General features: G+C 54.5%; 1 long non-coding RNA gene across 1 annotated transcript; it reads right to left on the reverse strand.

The window, feature by feature from the left end:
* Positions 1-803: 803 nt before the first annotated feature.
* On the reverse strand, positions 804-17235 carry LOC135979514 (uncharacterized). Its single transcript, XR_010596807.1, has 3 exons — positions 13956-17235; positions 7816-7872; positions 804-2903 (listed from the first exon to the last, which is right to left on the reverse strand). It is a non-coding gene; the product is annotated as an uncharacterized LOC135979514 (long non-coding RNA).
* Between the last annotated feature and the right edge of the window lie 2151 nt (positions 17236-19386).

The following is a 19386-nucleotide window of genomic DNA, read 5'->3' on the forward strand; positions in this document are numbered from 1 at the left end:
CCTCCATAGTGAATTATATCTTCATGCACCCAGTAAAAATTCTGTTTAGTGCTTGTAGATCTCAAAACACTTTACAAATGAGGTCAGTACAATCATCTCCCCTCCCCCACTTTTTTTTTTAAATGGAGGGGGACACTGGCACAGGGAGGCAAAGTGACCACCAAGTGACCCAAGGACAGCCAGTGACCCAGCAGCAGAGGCAGGAATAGAAACCAGGTCGCCTGAATCCCAGGCCAGTGCTCTAAACCACTAGACCACACTACCTCACATGTATTAGCATATTGAAAATTGAGTGCACCGTAAAAGTCAATTTCTGAGAAACTTGGGATTGAATTAAATATAAAAATATTACATTAATCTACTTTTTAAAAAATGTCTGAACGGGAAAGGTGCAGAAACCACGGGACCTTGCTAGTTTTAGTCCAATCTTATCATAGCCACAATCATATATTGTGCTCAGGAAGTGAGCTCTAGGGCCTGCAGCTCTCAAGCAATCTATAAGCCTGGGAACAGTGAAGGAACCAAACAAAGGCCTATTCTTGTGCACCTTAGAAGCTTTAGGAGGGCAACCTTATGCACCTAAGTGGCAGTGCGATCTCCATTCTCAAGATCACACTGCAGTCTGCCCAAAACGTGTGATCCAAGAGAAAAATCAAACTTGCACCACTACAGGGTAGTTACTTCCAACGACCGCCTGAAAAGGGTAAAAAGATGTTAATTAAATTAAACGTAACAATACCAAAATTCTTCACAAGTTTATCAGATTCCTTTTTGTTTAGCCAAAGAAAGAACTGAGACTATACTTGAATGTATACATTTTATTAATTGAATTACATAAATAGTAACAAATACATTCATAAATAAGGAGTTACAGAAAGCAAAGCAATGTGATATGACAATCAAAGTTCAATCCATGCATTTAACATGGGGTCGTTATCACACTTTTATCAAATAGGTATAATCAGACCTAGATAATTCATTTCACACATCAGAAAGTGGCGATTTTAGCAAAATCATCTTAATACAGAACAGAATTAACTACCAGTGTAAGTCCTTTAATACAGGTCATTGTTCAACTTTGAATTGGCAGAAGTGGAAGTTTTCCACAATTATTACACTTTGAAACGCTCAATAAGGTTTAAAGGATCCCCTAAAGCTGCAGAAATGCTACCCTCTTGAAAGTCTCTGGAGATATCTTTATTCTGCCTGGTCATCTTCATCCAAGATTTTGGAATTAGGAATGACAGTAAGAACTGAGGTAGCCAGGTGGGTCCTGCATCCCTGTTGAGCTAAAAATTCAAACCTCAGTGCTTTCAAACACCTACCCGAAATTAACTTTCACACCAATCAAATTGCACCAAACAGGCAACCTCAGCTTTCCCCTCTAAAGACATCTACAAATGTACGGATACAAAAACATCTAAAATTGCCAACAATTCACACTAAACCAATACCAGAAAAACAGTCATAATCACAAAATACTGCACCTCTACCCAAATACCAAGACTTAACAGAAAAATACCTACCTAAAACATCCACATCATCATCCTTTGAATTCAATAAGCGTAAAAGACTACTAAAACACCACGACTGCCACTTCCACCAATGGACACAACTACTAAAAACACTCTCACTTCTGACACAATAGGTACAAAGTTAATATTGAATGTGTGGTACACTTTGGTTGGTGTGACCGTTTAAGTAGAGTAGGTGTTTGAAAGTTGTGAAGTGCGGAGAGTAACTGCCAGTTGCCAGAACATTTAGTTTTGTTTGCTTCCTTTTAGAAATGTGTGAGAAATACACAAGTTAGGCCTTCTTCTCCACTTCTGCTTCATGATGGCTGAATCAGAGAGAGGGAGCACAAGGCGTGTGTAAATGAGAACCGCTTTCGACAACGGTCCAAAACCGCCGCGGACACTCACTTTCGGATCGTACCACCAATAGCATGTCAGGTCTCCAAGAGTCCAAGAAGTGAGCAGAAAGCAGGAGACTTGGCTGCAGAATTCCAGGCATGTTGGAAGCGCTGTTGGATGGGCCGGAACTCTGGACACAGTCTCATGGGGGCGCCAGAAATAGTAGTAGATGAGACCTGTACCCTGTTTACAGGGTGCTCATTCAGGGCAGTGGCTGCATTTGGCCAAGTGCCAAAAGACTAGAGGGCACAGACCCGATCCCTGATTACAGGGCGGTCGTTCGCAACAGGTTGTGAAGACAGCACGAGGCCAAGAGACCCAGAGGGCCTCGGAGACGCACACCCTAGTTACAGGGAGGTCAAGCTGCCCACATAACGGAAATGATTCTAATTACCCAGATTTCAAAAGCGAGATGCAACCTGTACCCTGATTACAGCGTGGTCGCTGGCATTAGCCAAAGAGGAGAGACCATAACCTGAATTTCAGGAAGGTCAAGCTGTCAAAGTACCAAAGAGCTCAATATGTCCTATCCTAGAGAGGCTTGTGACATAGACCCTAATTACAGGGTTGTCACGCTGACTAATGGGGCAGAGCACGGCGTAAAGCCAAATGAGCAAGAGGGCAGAGACCCAGACACCAGATACAGGGCGGTCACATTGCTCAGTTTAACAAAGAGCTCAATGCCCCTCCAAAGACAGGGGGAGGTGACTTGCACCCTGATGACAGGGCAGTCACCGTCAATAGCCAGATAACGGAGCAGAATGTCAAAACGACACAATAGCACAAACCGGGACCCAGCTTACAGGGCGGTCACGCTGCTCAAGGTATTAAGAGGCTCGAGATTCCCCTACAGCCTAATTACATGACCTGAGGCCTGATTTGAGGTTGGTTACTGTGCCCAGAGTTCCTTTCCTTTTCCTCCATCTTCTTTTCTCCTCCGTGTATGGCATTCCTGACACTTCCTTCTTCTCCACTTGTGCTTCATGATGTCTGAAACAGAGAGAGAGAGCACAAGGCGTGTGTAAGTGAGAACCGACAATGCCATGTCCCGCACGCAAACTCAGTGTAAGCTACTGATACACGGTTCTTTTCCGCATCTGCAGACAGTCTGGATATTTAGGTCCAATACAGTTCTCTGTGGTTTCTTCGGGCAGAATTAGACCCTCACTAGCTGAGCACCATCTTTCGGAAACCGGCCATCTGCGGGCGCCCCCCTCTGGCCTGGCGGGGCGCCCGCCGATGGCCGCCAGGCCAGAGGGGGGGCGCCCGCCGATGACCTTCACCCTGGTGGGGAATACACATCTCCAACACCCACAGAAAGTAACCGGAGAATGGGAAACATTGCAGCCATGGCTATCTGGGGGGTCTGGTAAGTCGGCCAGAGTGGTGGAGGTACAGAACGTCACAGCATGAAAACGTTATGTTTCTTCGGGCAGAATTAGACCCGCACTAGCTGAGCACCATCTTTCGGAAACCGGCCATCGGCGGGCGCCCCCCTCTGGCCTGGCGGCCATCGGCGGGCGCCCCCCTCTGGCCTGGCGGCCATCGGCGGGCGCCCCCCTCTGGCCTGGCGGCCATCGGCGGGCGCCCCCCTCTGGCCTGGCGGCCATCGGCGGGCGCCCCCCTCTGGCCTGGCGGCCATCGGCGGGCGCCCCCCTCTGGCCTGGCGGCCATCGGCGGGCGCCCCCCTCTGGCCTGGCGGCCATCGGCGGGCGCCCCCCTCTGGCCTGGCGGCCATCGGCGGGCGCCCCCCTCTGGCCTGGCGGCCATCGGCGGGCGCCCCCCTCTGGCCTGGCGGCCATCGGCGGGCGCCCCCCTCTGGCCTGGCGGCCATCGGCGGGCGCCCCCCTCTGGCCTGGCGGCCATCGGCGGGCGCCCCCCTCTGGCCTGGCGGCCATCGGCGGGCGCCCCCCTCTGGCCTGGCGGCCATCGGCGGGCGCCCCCCTCTGGCCTGGCGGCCATCGGCGGGCGCCCCCCTCTGGCCTGGCGGCCATCGGCGGGCGCCCCCCTCTGGCCTGGCGGCCATCGGCGGGCGCCCCCCTCTGGCCTGGCGGCCATCGGCGGGCGCCCCCCTCTGGCCTGGCGGCCATCGGCGGGCGCCCCCCTCTGGCCTGGCGGCCATCGGCGGGCGCCCCCCTCTGGCCTGGCGGCCATCGGCGGGCGCCCCCCTCTGGCCTGGCGGCCATCGGCGGGCGCCCCCCTCTGGCCTGGCGGCCATCGGCGGGCGCCCCCCTCTGGCCTGGCGGCCATCGGCGGGCGCCCCCCTCTGGCCTGGCGGCCATCGGCGGGCGCCCCCCTCTGGCCTGGCGGCCATCGGCGGGCGCCCCCCTCTGGCCTGGCGGCCATCGGCGGGCGCCCCCCTCTGGCCTGGCGGCCATCGGCGGGCGCCCCCCTCTGGCCTGGCGGCCATCGGCGGGCGCCCCCCTCTGGCCTGGCGGCCATCGGCGGGCGCCCCCCTCTGGCCTGGCGGCCATCGGCGGGCGCCCCCCTCTGGCCTGGCGGCCATCGGCGGGCGCCCCCCTCTGGCCTGGCGGCCATCGGCGGGCGCCCCCCTCTGGCCTGGCGGCCATCGGCGGGCGCCCCCCTCTGGCCTGGCGGCCATCGGCGGGCGCCCCCCTCTGGCCTGGCGGCCATCGGCGGGCGCCCCCCTCTGGCCTGGCGGCCATCGGCGGGCGCCCCCCTCTGGCCTGGCGGCCATCGGCGGGCGCCCCCCTCTGGCCTGGCGGCCATCGGCGGGCGCCCCCCTCTGGCCTGGCGGCCATCGGCGGGCGCCCCCCTCTGGCCTGGCGGCCATCGGCGGGCGCCCCCCTCTGGCCTGGCGGCCATCGGCGGGCGCCCCCCTCTGGCCTGGCGGCCATCGGCGGGCGCCCCCCTCTGGCCTGGCGGCCATCGGCGGGCGCCCCCCTCTGGCCTGGCGGCCATCGGCGGGCGCCCCCCTCTGGCCTGGCGGCCATCGGCGGGCGCCCCCCTCTGGCCTGGCGGCCATCGGCGGGCGCCCCCCTCTGGCCTGGCGGCCATCGGCGGGCGCCCCCCTCTGGCCTGGCGGCCATCGGCGGGCGCCCCCCTCTGGCCTGGCGGCCATCGGCGGGCGCCCCCCTCTGGCCTGGCGGCCATCGGCGGGCGCCCCCCTCTGGCCTGGCGGCCATCGGCGGGCGCCCCCCTCTGGCCTGGCGGCCATCGGCGGGCGCCCCCCTCTGGCCTGGCGGCCATCGGCGGGCGCCCCCCTCTGGCCTGGCGGCCATCGGCGGGCGCCCCCCTCTGGCCTGGCGGCCATCGGCGGGCGCCCCCCTCTGGCCTGGCGGCCATCGGCGGGCGCCCCCCTCTGGCCTGGCGGCCATCGGCGGGCGCCCCCCTCTGGCCTGGCGGCCATCGGCGGGCGCCCCCCTCTGGCCTGGCGGCCATCGGCGGGCGCCCCCCTCTGGCCTGGCGGCCATCGGCGGGCGCCCCCCTCTGGCCTGGCGGCCATCGGCGGGCGCCCCCCTCTGGCCTGGCGGCCATCGGCGGGCGCCCCCCTCTGGCCTGGCGGCCATCGGCGGGCGCCCCCCTCTGGCCTGGCGGCCATCGGCGGGCGCCCCCCTCTGGCCTGGCGGCCATCGGCGGGCGCCCCCCTCTGGCCTGGCGGCCATCGGCGGGCGCCCCCCTCTGGCCTGGCGGCCATCGGCGGGCGCCCCCCTCTGGCCTGGCGGCCATCGGCGGGCGCCCCCCTCTGGCCTGGCGGCCATCGGCGGGCGCCCCCCTCTGGCCTGGCGGCCATCGGCGGGCGCCCCCCTCTGGCCTGGCGGCCATCGGCGGGCGCCCCCCTCTGGCCTGGCGGCCATCGGCGGGCGCCCCCCTCTGGCCTGGCGGCCATCGGCGGGCGCCCCCCTCTGGCCTGGCGGCCATCGGCGGGCGCCCCCCTCTGGCCTGGCGGCCATCGGCGGGCGCCCCCCTCTGGCCTGGCGGCCATCGGCGGGCGCCCCCCTCTGGCCTGGCGGCCATCGGCGGGCGCCCCCCTCTGGCCTGGCGGCCATCGGCGGGCGCCCCCCTCTGGCCTGGCGGCCATCGGCGGGCGCCCCCCTCTGGCCTGGCGGCCATCGGCGGGCGCCCCCCTCTGGCCTGGCGGCCATCGGCGGGCGCCCCCCTCTGGCCTGGCGGCCATCGGCGGGCGCCCCCCTCTGGCCTGGCGGCCATCGGCGGGCGCCCCCCTCTGGCCTGGCGGCCATCGGCGGGCGCCCCCCTCTGGCCTGGCGGCCATCGGCGGGCGCCCCCCTCTGGCCTGGCGGCCATCGGCGGGCGCCCCCCTCTGGCCTGGCGGCCATCGGCGGGCGCCCCCCTCTGGCCTGGCGGCCATCGGCGGGCGCCCCCCTCTGGCCTGGCGGCCATCGGCGGGCGCCCCCCTCTGGCCTGGCGGCCATCGGCGGGCGCCCCCCTCTGGCCTGGCGGCCATCGGCGGGCGCCCCCCTCTGGCCTGGCGGCCATCGGCGGGCGCCCCCCTCTGGCCTGGCGGAAAGCCGACCAGAAGCGATATGGCTGCAGCTTTTTAAGGCCCAGTTGCCCTGGCCAGGCGTTCCTTTTCTATGGCTGGAGAGTTCTGCTTCTGGGACAGCAGCTTTCTGCTCACATACCCGATGGGATGTCTCTCCCCCTTTCCGTCAATCTGCATTGGCGCCACACCCAGCCCTCTTCTGAAGCCTCAGTGAACACCAGAAAGAGCTTGTCAAAGTCCTGCTTTACCAGCACCGAGCCCTTGACCAGAGCCTCTTTCAGAGCACAGAGACCCCTCTGCCACTGCGTGGTCCAGACCACCTTATCTGGATTTCCCTTCTTACATACCTTAGTGATTCGGGTGGCTATGAAGCTAAAGTGGGGAACGAATCTCCGGTAGTAGCCCGCCATCCCAATGAAAGCCTGGACTTGCTTTTTCATCTGGGGAACGGGCCCATCTCTGATCACCTCCACCTGAGCCGGCTCTGGCTTTAGGCAGCCGCCCCCCATTTTGTGGCCCAGGTCTGACATCTCTCACAACTCCCGCCCCCGCCCACCTTTGCACTTCCCAGCTTTTATAGTCAGACCTGTGTCCTGGAGCCAGTTCAGCCCTTGTTTAACCTGGGCCACATGGTCCTCCCAGGTCTGGCTAAAAATGCAGATATCATCACTATATGCCAAGGCAAAATTCTCCCTCTGAATGAGTAACTGGTCCACCAGACGCTGGAAGGTGGCAGGTGCCCCATTTAGGCCCAAAAGGTAGGACCAGGAACTCTTATAACCCCAGAAGGGTGATAAAAGCAGATTTCTGCCCAGCATCCAGATCCAAAAGGTACTTGCCTGTAGCCCTTGGTGAGATCCATAGTAGTGAGATAACGACCCCCACCTCCCCGTCCCGTCTAGAAGATCATCAGGCCTAGGCATGGGGTAGGCATCGAACTTGGTGATGGCATTAAGCCTCCGGTAATCCGCACAAAACCAGATTGACCCGTCCTTCTTGGGGACCAACACTATGGGAGAGGCCCAAGGGCTGGAAGACAGCTGGACCACCCCTATAGCCAGCATGTCCTTGACCTCTCTCTCCAGGTTGGGCTTTTTTCCCAGTGACCTGGAACGGGGAGCATCTTACCGCGGGGTGGGCTCCTGTCGCCACCTGGTGGACAGCCAGGTTACTGAGCCCAGGCTCGTTGGAGAGCAGCGCCTCTCGGATCTCAGCCTACTGGGCAGGGGTTAGCTGATCTGAGAGGGGAATTGATTCCGGCGAAGGGCCGGCCCAGTCTCAGGGAATAGATCCACGAGTGGGTCATCTTCCTGCTCCTCCCGCTGGCCACAGATGGCCAGTACCAAATTCTCCCTGTCAAAGTATGGCTTCAATCACGTTGACATGGTACACCCAGTGGCTGTGAGCCCAGTTAGACAGTTTCACTACATAGTTTACCTCATTCAGCTGTTTGATGACCTTGAAGGACCCATCCCAGGCAGGCTGTAGTTTGTTCTGTGGATATGACGAAGTGGGGTTTTATTTATCTTGTTATGTTGCGTGCGAGTCTTACTGTCCTGTACTAATATTGTGTGTACCTTAGTTTCCCAGTGTAATGCACCAATACTTAGCTGGTGGGAATTGGGAGTGTGATTTTGCGGAGGCCCTCAGGGCAGGTGAGACTGCCCAGCTATTTGCATCTATGTAACCTGAGACCCAGGAGGGGGGTGCGGCCAGGTGACACCTTTGGCCTGCGAAGTGAGACCAAGAAGGAGGAGGGGCATCAAGGGGAGTGTCCCAGGTCAGGTGGCTGGAGGCTGGCAGTCTGCCTCGGGAGACTGGAAAAGGGGAATCCAGGGCGTCTGGCCCAGGATTCCCAAGATGGACTTGGCTGAAAGGCACACATGTTTGTAATAGTTACGTCTGTTCTACGCCGTGTTCCTGTCAACGAATAAACCTTCTGTTGTACGCTGGCTAAGAGTCACCTCTGACTGCAGAGTTGGGGTGCAGGGCCCTCTGGCTTCCTCAGCAGCCTCGCCTGGGCAGACTTGCTGCGGGAAGCGCCTGGTGAGGAAGGGGCTGCTGAATGCTCCAAGGTAAGACCCAGGAAGGTCGAAGCTCTGTAAGCTTCTTGCCCTGCAGACAGTATGCTCAAAGAGAGGAGGCATGCTAGACCAGAGTCCTGCCTGGCTTCGTAGGGAGCAGTTCCAGAGCATCGCCCGGTGACTCCGGGACAGCTGGTGCAGAGGTGGGATCAAACTGCACCCCGTGGACAGAGCATCCTGCAGTAAGTGACTGGGGAGCAATAAAACAAAGGGGGATTAGCGAGAGATGGGCATGCTGGAGGCTCTGAGAGGTGCAATTCCAGGAGGCGGAGGAGCCTCCGGCTTAACCCCCAAGAAAGAGTGGACCCCTGAGAGTGGCTGTCGCACTGAAGGGGTTCCTCCCAGGGATTGTGGGGAGCTGAGAGAGTACAGGCCTGTGAGTCCATGACCCCTTGGGAACAGCATGGAGATGGCCTATACCCATGTCCTTAAGAAGGACATTGTAGAGCTGTGCAGAGAGAGAGAGAGAGGGCCGCGCCTTGGAAAATTCACCAAGGCACAGCTGATTGCCCAGTTGGAAGAGAATGATCACTCTAAGGAGCCAGTTCCTGAGAGAGAGGCTGGGAGCAGCCAGGCAGCCCATCTCTCCGACCAGCAGGGGATCTTCCCGACCGAGTTCCCCGTTGGTGGAGCTGAGACAGTTGGAGTTGGAAAAGGGACAGAAACTGAAAGAGCTGGAGGACCATGAGAAGGAATGGGAGGACCGTCAGAGACAGAGGCAGCATGAACTGGCGATGGCAGAGCTGAGAAGCAGAGAGACCCCTACCGTGGTGAGTGCGGACGGGCCCAGGCTAGCTAAGCCCATAGGGAACTCAGATATAAGAGTGCTGCCACAGTTTAAGGAAGGGGATGATAGAGGTGCCTTCTTCACTGCCCTTGAGAAGGTCTGCAATGTGCACCAGGTTGACCCTGCAGACATCTTTGGCATCTCACCCCCTTACTGGGTCCCAAACCCACAGAGATGTTCAGCCAGATGGATGAGGTGGAAGCAAGGGACTATGAACTGTTCAAACAAGTCCTGCTGCGCAAGTTTGAGCTGACCCCCCGAGGCGTACAGGAAAAGGTTCCTGAGTGTGCAGAAGACCCAGGGGGTGACCTATCTGGAACTGGTCACGCTGATTGGGAAATACACCCGCAAGTGGGTGAATGGGGCGGGGCCCAGACCAAGGAGGACGTGATTGAATTATGGAGCTGGAGCAACTGTATGAACTCTGCCCCCCTGACCTGAGGATGTAGTTTGCAGACAAGAGGCCGAAGGACCTGTGCCACGCAGGGCTGCTGGCGGATGAGTTTGTAGTTAGCAGGTCGGGCACTGGAAGGGAATCCCAGGGGGACAGGCCCACGTCAGTGCAGAAGGTGGGGAGGGGGGGGTCACCCAGGGGCTTCCCTGAAGGAAGTCTTGGAGAAATCCCTCCTGAGAGGCACAGCCAATACCAGAGCTGACCCACCAGCCCCTGGAGACCAACGGGACCTGAGGTGTAATTACTGTGGGCAGGGGGGCCACAGATGGGCCCGGAGCCAAAAGCTCAGGGACAGAATGAGCAAACCGAGCCCTCAAAGGGGCTGGATCCCCAGGCAGGTGGGACTGGCAGTTTAGCAATGGCCCAAGAGGGAGAAGTCTCCCAGGCCAGCTCCTCGGGGAGGCTTGATGCTCAGTGTACAGGGTGGGTGTGGGGCGGCCCCTGAGGAGCGAGTGCCTCATTCCCCTGGAGGTGGATGGGAAGCAGGTCACTGGGACGTGAGGTGACACTGGCCCGGCCCGAGGTGGTGGCCCCAAACCGGCTGGTGTCCAACACCTATCTAACCCTGACGGGTGTCTGCGAGCCCCCATTTAAGGTACCCATGACCAGGGTACATCTGAAATAGGGGGCCAAGGAGGGCCCCAAAGATGTGGGGGTGCATTATCAGTTGCCTACTGAGGTGCTGATGGGGGGGGGGTGACCTGGCAGATTGGCCGGGCAGCTCCCAGAGTGCCCTAGTCATCACCTGTAGCCAGAGCCAGCGAAGGGCATTCTGCCCTGACATGGGGGGCGGTGGCCTGCCGGGGGTGCAGGTTCCTACCCCAGCGGGAAAAGAGTCATTGGGGACAGGACTTGGCGGGGCTGCGGCCTGGGACCCAGCCACTGAGAGGGAGCAGGTCCTCATCCCTTCCCCAGCCGCTGAATTCCAGGCCGAGCTGCGGAAAGATCCCTCTTTAGAGAAACTAAGGGAACTTGCTGGCCACAGCCCGGCAAAACCCCTGGGGGTAGGCTGCCTGGAAAGATTCCTGTGGGAGAAGGGATTCCTGTCTTGGGAATGGGCTCCCCAAGGGGAAGTGGAACTGGGGGAGGGGGGGGGGGAAGGGAGGAGATCAGGAGACAGCCAGTGGTCCCCCAGAAGTACTACCGCAGGCTACTGTACCTGGCCCATGCTGTCCCTCTCTCGGGATACCAGGAAATCCAGCGCACCAGGCAGAAGCTGCTACAGAACTTACACTGGCCTGGGATCTTTGATGCCATCCAGCAGTACTGCAGGTCCTGCAATCCCTGCCAGAGGGTGGGGAAGGCCCAGGACAAGGAGAAAGCAGCTTTGAGGCCCCCGCTCATCATAGAGGAGCCTTTCCAGAAGGTGGCCGTGGACATAGTGGGACCCCTCAGCAAGGCAATTCGGACAGGGGAAAAAAATACATTCTGGGGGTGGTAGATTTCGCTACTCCCTATCTTGAGGAGGTGGCCTTGTCTGTTTTCAGCAGAGTGGGGGGTTCCCCAAGGAGCTCCTTACAGACCAGGGCTCCAATTTCATGTCAACTCTGCTCCGATGCTTGTGGGAGAAGTGTGGGGTCCGACGCACCTGGGCCTCAGCGTATCACCTTCAGTCCAACGGGCTGGTGAAGAGGTTCAATGGGACCCTAAAGATGCTGCTGAAAACCTCCATGAACCAGCACTCACAGGACTGGGACAAGTTGTGATGTTATTGATATAATCTGGGACCATATAGGTCATTGTTGCAACCAAGGTCCTGTAGTGACACCAAAGCTGGTATAAAGGAGGTCAAATAAGGTCTCTAAGACAAGGTTCTGGTTTGCTGGTTATGTTTATGCTATCTGGATGCATAGATCATTGTTGTATTTAAAGTTAGAAGTATTGGCTCTATACTGTCTGTATTTCATAATTATGCTGTGCTTCTGGGTGACACCCCAGACAGGTTAGTGTCAGCTCTGCCTAGCCTGCTTGATGGCCCCTTAAGGACCACCGGCTATACAACTGACCCATTGAGAGAAGGCAAATATGCCTTGCAACTCAGCAATGTAGGGAGGGACTTGCCCATGTGACTCCAGACTCCATTTTGCTGTAATTTTCCATAGTAAGGACAAAGAGGTGTTCTTACACCTGGAAAAGACTATAAAAGGCTGATGCCTCATCTCCATCTCGTCTTCAATCCTGCTTCTTACCTCTGGAGGGACTTTGTGTAGAGCTGCCGTTTGTAGCAAAGGACTGATGACCCATCCCAGCTGGGGATGTACTCCAGAGACTTGATTTGAACCTGCAGCTTAGTCTATCACGGCTACAAGCCTGAACCAAGAACTTTGCCATTACTGTATGTCATTGATTCCATTTAACCAATTCCCTCTCTCATCTATATCTTTTTCCTTTTATGAATAAACCTTTAGATTTTAGATTCTGGCAACAGCGTGATTTGTGGGTACGATCTCATTTGTATATTGACATGAGTCTGGGGCTTGGTCCTTTGGGATCCAGAGAACCTTTTTTTCTTTTACTGGGGTATTGGTTTTCATAACGAGTGGCACTGTTGGTGATACTGGGAAACTGGAGTGTTTAAAGGGAACTGCTTGTGTGACTTGTGGTTAGCCAGTGGGGTGAGACCAAAGTCCTCTTTGTGGGGCAGGTTTGGTTTGCCTTAGAGGCGGAAAAACCCCAGCCTTGGGCTGTAACTGCCCTGTTTTAAGCAATTTGTCCTACATTGGCACTCTCAGTTGGGTCCTGCCAGAACCAGCATCGTTACAGTGGCGTAGTCGTGCTAGGATCCACAGAACCAGGTCAATTAAGCTCTGGGTCAGAACCCCACGCGATCCAAATTTGAATTTTGGGATTGAGAGTTTGGTTGGTTAAAGAGCAGTTGCAACGGGTAAGCAAAGAGCATATGAGGGCCTTGGCAAAGAAGCCCTGGAAGATTTGTGTTCAGAAAAGGGGATAAGCTTTAGAAAGAAAGCTACAAATCAAGAACTGAGAGAGCTGTTAATGGCCAGTGATCCGGGGGCAAGAGCGCAGCCCTTACCGGCGGCTACAGAAGATGCAGAAAAAATGAGAGTACAGAAGGTAACAAATAAACTGTAACTTGAGCATGAAAGGAATCTAGCAGATCTTTGATTGCTGGAAAAAACCAAAAAACAGCTGAATTAGAAAGAGAAGCTGATAAGAGAGAAGAAAGAGCTCGTAAGGGGCGTCTGGAGCTGCTGGCTGCGGAGGAGAAAGCTCCACAGATGGAACAGGAGACGGCCAAACTTCAGCTCCAAGTAATGGAAGAGTGGAGAAAGTCATCACCACCTGGTGCTCCACTTCCCCACCGCCACAAGCAAAACTGGGAAAGGACGTGTCCCATTGACAATGATACTGAGGATAGAGAGGAGTTTTTGTCTACCTTTGAATGCCTCTGCAATCTGTACCAGATCCCTGATGATCAGCGAATGCCTGTCCTGCTGGCCAGACTGACTGGAAAAGCCAGGGAGGTATTTAATGGACTGGGGGAACAAGAAGCCTTGGATTATGAGCGGTTTAAAGATTCTGTGTTAAGGCCGTTCAAGGTTACTCCTGAATCTTACAGAGTTAAGTTTAGAAAGTTTAAAGTGTCTAATGATTGCACTTCTGTAGAATGTGCTCATAAGCCCATGGGCTTTGTTAAAAAGTGGGTTGTGGGAAGCAAAGGCGCATGGGAGTTTTGAAAAACTGCTGGATTTAATAATTTTGGAACAACAGTTCTTGGACATTGTGCCTGACCACGTGAGAGCAGCTGTGTGTGATAGGAACCCTGAGTCAGTCCTACAGGCTGCAGAGATTGCGGGTGCCCATACCCAAAACAGGGCTCGAGGAGGGTATAAACCCCCAGGGAAAACTAATCACCATTCTGCCCAGTTCAAGGGGGTGGGGGGAGGGGAGGAAAAGGATTTAAAAGTAAACCTGGCGCTGACTAGTCTAAAGGAGCTCATGGGGGCCCAGAGGATAGGAACTCTCACCACAAGAATAAACAGGTTAAATGCCATCACTGTGGTGTGCTTGGCCACATGAGACCAGATTGCCCGACCCTGAAGGGCAGCCCAAAACCAGCAACCCCAAATGCCACGGTAAATGCTAATCCTGTTATAAACTCACAGGCAAGCCACACACAGCCCACCGTTGGTGCCCTGTGTGCAAATGCTGTTTCTGTGGTCTCTGAAGAATTTGACCTTAAAACTCATATTAAAGCTAAATATGGGGAAAATAATGCAGAGTTTATTACCAGTGCAGAAGTGAATGGAGTAAGGTGTATGGCATGGAAGGACACCGCAGCCGATATTACTTTGGTTAAAGCAAGTCTTGTCAGGGAGGAAGATTATTGGCCAGATGAAAGTGTAACTGTTGTAGCCTCAGCTGAGTATTTTGTCAGGGCGTCTTTGGCTCAAATCCACCTGAAATGGAAGGGATTTGAGGGCACCATGGTTGTGGGAGTAAAAAACACAATCCCTAAGGATCTTATGATTGGAAATTATATTAGAGCTATGTTCAGTCAAGTTAGCACAAACCAGGCACAGGAGAGGTTGTGTCTAAAGTTGTGTCTTTGGAAGGTTTTTCCAAAGGTTTGTCTTTGGAAAGTAGTAGTTTGGCTGTGAACGAAGTTTCTGAATGTCTGCCTGCCTGCCTAATGTTTCAGAAGTGAATCTGGAATTAGATCAAGCACAGAAAGATCTCATTGGTCAGGAAAATGTTTCTCAGGAGCAGCTTAAAGTGGATGGACAGATGGAAGCCCCAGCTGAGGGAGGAAAGGGTAGATTTTTAAGGGGTAATGAATTGGTGGCTAGTACAGCTTATACAAGTGAACCTGAAAAGGGTAACTCATTTGCAGACAGTAGCTCAGGGTAGTGAATAGAGCAGCAGTTTATCTGTTGGGAGTGGAAACGTGTCTGGTAAAGAAAGTTTGGATGAGCCTAGACAGCCTTGCGAGCTGATGGCTTTATCTAGTCAGCAGTTTGGGAAGGCAAGGATAGCGGAAAATGAGGGCCCCTACACCTTACTTGTTTCCTGTGGGGAGAATTGTGACAGTGAAGGAAATGTGCCTGTGTCCGTCAGGGGTATTTTAACTTGCCTACGGAGGAATCTACCTCGGTCTCCAAGCAATTGTCTGTGAACAGCCCTGCGTGCCGGGACAAGGGAAATGAGATCCCAAGCTGCGTGTTTGGAAAAGGAGAATGCGGCTCCGGCTCTTCTTTGTGAAGCAGACAGAAGGTGCCTTTCAGCCTGTGATGGTTGAGGATAGTGCAGTGGTCTCAGAGTTGGTTCTGGATTCAACTAAAGCCCAGGAAGGGAATGGTCCTAAGTTTGTGTCTGCTAGGGAGAATGGCACTGTAACTAGGTTGCATCCAGTTAGCGTCTTAGCAAAATCCCAGAGACCGGACAATTCTGGTGCTTGTATTTTACCTGTTGCTAATCGGTGGTTGGAAAAGGATGTAGCAATTCTGTCTGATCAGGGTGATATCCTAGCCAGGACACCAGGAGAGCAGAAAGGTGATTTGATCATGTTACCTACTGATGGTGTGGAAACTTGTGGCAAGAAGGAAAAACTTCCTGAACTTGTGTGTGGCTAGCTTGTTGGAAAGACACTAGTGTTGGGACAGGAATGTCTCCATGCTAATTCCTTAAATGAGCAGTCTGTGCTTCAGGGTGTGACAGATTTGGTTACTGGTGTTTCAGAGCAGAACAGTTTTATGGCTGAATGCTTGAGGCCGGCCACAGGGGAGAGCAAGCAAACTCTCACCCTCAGCCTCTTGGGATTTGTGTGGTCTCTCTTTAGGACAGAAGTCCAGTCTTAAAATTGGTAGCAGCTAAGAATTTAAAAGCTAGTGTTTGCGTTGATGCAAATTACCTGACTGACTGGGAGAAGACAGACTTGCTAATAGCTGTTAGCACAGACAGCGCACCCAATCAGCCAGGGAATTCTGTTAAGCAAGAGAAATCAGGATTTAAACCTTCAGGACATGGAGGAAAGAGAGTACTTACTTTTGCAAAGGGAAGCCCCACGTTAACCCTAAAATGCCCAAACCCCAATGGTATGGAGCCAAAGGTGTGGCATAACAAACAGGATTGTAAATGGACACTTGCAATGAATTTGTTCTTATTGCTAACGGTAATTTTTGTAACTGATGTGTTGCTATTACCAAGAACTGTAAAAATGTGCAATGTGCCTAATCTGGCGGGGGCGAGAAAAACAAACAAAACACACCACCTTGAACATGTTAAAAGAATTACATGAGAACATACTTTATGTTAAGGGCCTTGTTAAACTGATAATTCACAGTTGATGCCTGTGAACAGTATTGGAATTTTCAACGGGGGAAAAGACATTCCAAACCTAATGTGCTGTATGAAAAGGGAAACCGAGGCATACTACCACATTGCTGTCACGGCTAAATGCCAGGATTCCTATACTATAGACAACATTAATCTCTACATAGACTTGATGTTAACTGGGTTCCAAACATTGGCCAGAGCTTGTATGGATAAAGTAGCTATGTTCTTTAGCATTTGGCAAAAGAAAATGAAACATACAGAAACCATGCTGCAAGAGCAGATCCAATCCATTATTGTTCTAACCAAGTTTTACCTTGAGTTTGTAAAGAGATTAAATCAGGTTATTGAACGGGACTTGGATAAACCATTTCTGTTTTACACGAATACGGCTTCTAACCCAATACTAGCTGTAGTGAGACGGAACCAAGGATGGGGGGCTCTTGGGATGTAGTCAGTGATGTTGGTGTCATCCCTTCCTGCATCAGTTTTGCATTGGGGGTGTGACATTATTGATATAATCTGGGACCATACAGATCATTGTTGCAACCACGGTCCTGTAGTGGCACCAAAGCCGGTAGAAAGGAGGTCAAATAAGGGCTCTAAGACAAGGTTTTGGTTATGATTATGCTAGCTGGATGCATATATCATTGTTGTATTTAAAGTATTGGCTCTATACTGTCTGTATTTCAAAATCATGCTGTGCTTCTAGGTGACACCCCAGACAAGTCAGTGTCAGCTCTGCCTAGCCTGCTTGACGGCCCATTAAGGACCATCGGCTATACAACTGACCCATTGAGAGAATGCAAATACGCCTTGTAACTCAGCAAAGTAGGCAGGGACTTGCCCATGTGACTCCAGCCTCCATTTTGCTGTAGTTTTCCATAGTAAGGACAAAGAGGTGTTCTTACACCTGGAAAAGACTATAAAAGGCTGATGCCTCATCTCCATCTTGTCTTCAATCCTGCTTCTTACCTCTGGAGGGACTTTGTGTAGAGCTGCCATTTGTAGCAAAGGACTGATGACCCATCCCAGCTGGGGATGTACTCCAGAGACTTGATTTGAACCTGCAGTTTAGTCTATCACTGCTGAAAGCCTGAACCAATAACCTTGCCCTTACTCCAGTATCAGAGGGGTAGCCGTGGTTGTTGCTTTTTACAGAGTCAGACCGAGGCTCCTGGGGCACCTTTAAGACTAACAGAAGGATTGGGAGCATAAGCTCTCGTGGGTAAGAACCTCACTTCTTCAGATGCAAGATGACTTGCATCTGAAGAAGTGAGGTTCTTACCCACGAAAGCTTACGCTCCCAATCCTTCTGTTAGTCTTAAAGGTGCCCCAGGAGCCTCTGTTGCCATTACTGTATGTCATGGATCCCATTTAACCAATTCTCTCTCATCTATATCTTTTTTCCTTTTATGAAGAAACCTTTAGATTCTAAAGGATTGGCAACAGTGTGATTTGTGGGTAAGATCTGGTTTGTATATTGACCTGGGGCTTGGTCCTTTGGGATCAAGAGAACCTTTTTTCTTTTGCTGAGGTATTGGTTTTCATAACCATTTGCCCCCATACCAAGTGGCACGGTTGGTGATACTGGGAAACTGGAGTGTCTAAGGGAACCGCTTGTGTGACTTGTGGTTAAGCCCGTGGGGTAGGACCAAAGTCTTCTTTGTCTGGCCGGTTTGGTTTGGTTTGCGCAGAGGTAGAAAAACCCAGCCTTGGTCTAACTGCCCTGTTTTAAGCCATTTGTCCTGAATTGGCACTCTCACTTGGGTCCCACCCGAACCAGTATTTACCCCAGCTGTTGTTCCCCTACTGGGAAGGGGCCCAGAAATCAACCGTGTTCTCTCCTTTCGAGTGGCTGTATGGGAGGAGAGTAAGGGGACCTGTGGACTTGTTGAGGGACGAAGGAGAGGGGAAGGCCTCCCCTGATGGAAAATCAGAAGTGGAGTATGTACTGACTTTCTGGGAAAAGCTTGCTGAGCTCATGGACTTGGCCGGGGAGAATTTAGCCAGGGCCCAACGTAAGCAAAAGGTCTGGTACAACCGCCCAGCGCGTTCCCGCTCCTATGCTACCGGGGACCAGGTGACAGCTCTCATTCCCATCAGAACGAACAAACTACAGGCTGCCCGGGACAGGCCCTTTAAGGTCCTCAAGCAGCTGAATGAGATCAACTATGTAGGGAAACCCTTGCGGCCAGAGTCAGGCGCCAGCACAGTGAGAGTCCATGAAAAGGTTACATTTCTTCTGGGATGATTAGATCCTCAACAGCTGAACACGTCTTTATGAAACTTATTCAACATAAGAATGGCCATACTGGGTCAGACCAAAGGTCCAGCTAGCCCAGTACCCGGTCTTCCACCAGTGGCCAATGCCAGGTGCCTCACAGGAAATGAAAACAACAAGTCATCATGCGATCCACCCCATCGCCCATGCCCAGTTTTGGGCAAACAGAGGCTAGGGACACCATCCCTCTTTCCAACAGATTTTGCAATTTAAAGCAGATTCACCCAGTCCCTTAACTGCCATCATAAAGACACACATACATATGCTGGACGTGGACGTTAGAGAAGCAAACTTTTACATTTCTACCTTTCTTGTATGACTCTCCGGGCCAAATGTTTAACAGACCTCCTTAAAGGCTTCAACATTTGTAGGCAGATTTCTTTGCATGGCAAATTGATCAGTTACATGTAGTTTCTGGATTTGCCTAAGGCTTTGTGCAAATGCCAAGGTTTGGCCCTAAAAGATCTGTTAGCTAGCAGTCAACAGGAAACTAAAACCTACTTCTAAAGCAGATAACTAAGTTACCTATTGACTTTGAAATATTGGCCCCACCTCCTCAGTATCTACTGCCTGTCCATTAGTCCTTCCCAGAAGGTCAGTAACAAGAGTAGCCACTTTTATAAAGAAAATATGGGCATGCCAAGAAAAGACACCATCAAGGTGAGTTGTCTTAACCCCCTACAACAAGGTATCATGTGTATGTTAAATTGAGGGGAAGACAGTCCCTAAAGTAACAGATGTTTGTTTGAGACTTCCAGCTATGCACAACAGAAGCAGGAAACAACCCCCCTGCCCATCCCAGATGAAGCCCTGGCTGCAGCAATACATGCCTTTACCTTCCACTCTACTGCCTCCATCAGCCCAATCGAGATGAAGCTTCAATTGGTCCAGCATGCTGGCCAAACTCCTGACAGCATCACCTTGGCAACAGCTTATTAGGCCACGGTCAACGCTCTGGAGTGTCTCCCCAGTGCTGGATTTGCTTTGCGGTCCTAGGCCTAATCTATAAAGCCCCAATAATGTGAGCTAGATCAGGGGCTCTGTGCAACCCTTCAAGAATACACCAAGCCACACAGGAAATATGACTGACAGAGCTTGGGGGGGG

The sequence above is a fragment of the Chrysemys picta genome, unplaced genomic scaffold, assembly GCF_011386835.1.
Source record: "Chrysemys picta bellii isolate R12L10 unplaced genomic scaffold, ASM1138683v2 scaf941, whole genome shotgun sequence".
Taxonomy (NCBI): domain Eukaryota; kingdom Metazoa; phylum Chordata; order Testudines; family Emydidae; genus Chrysemys; species Chrysemys picta.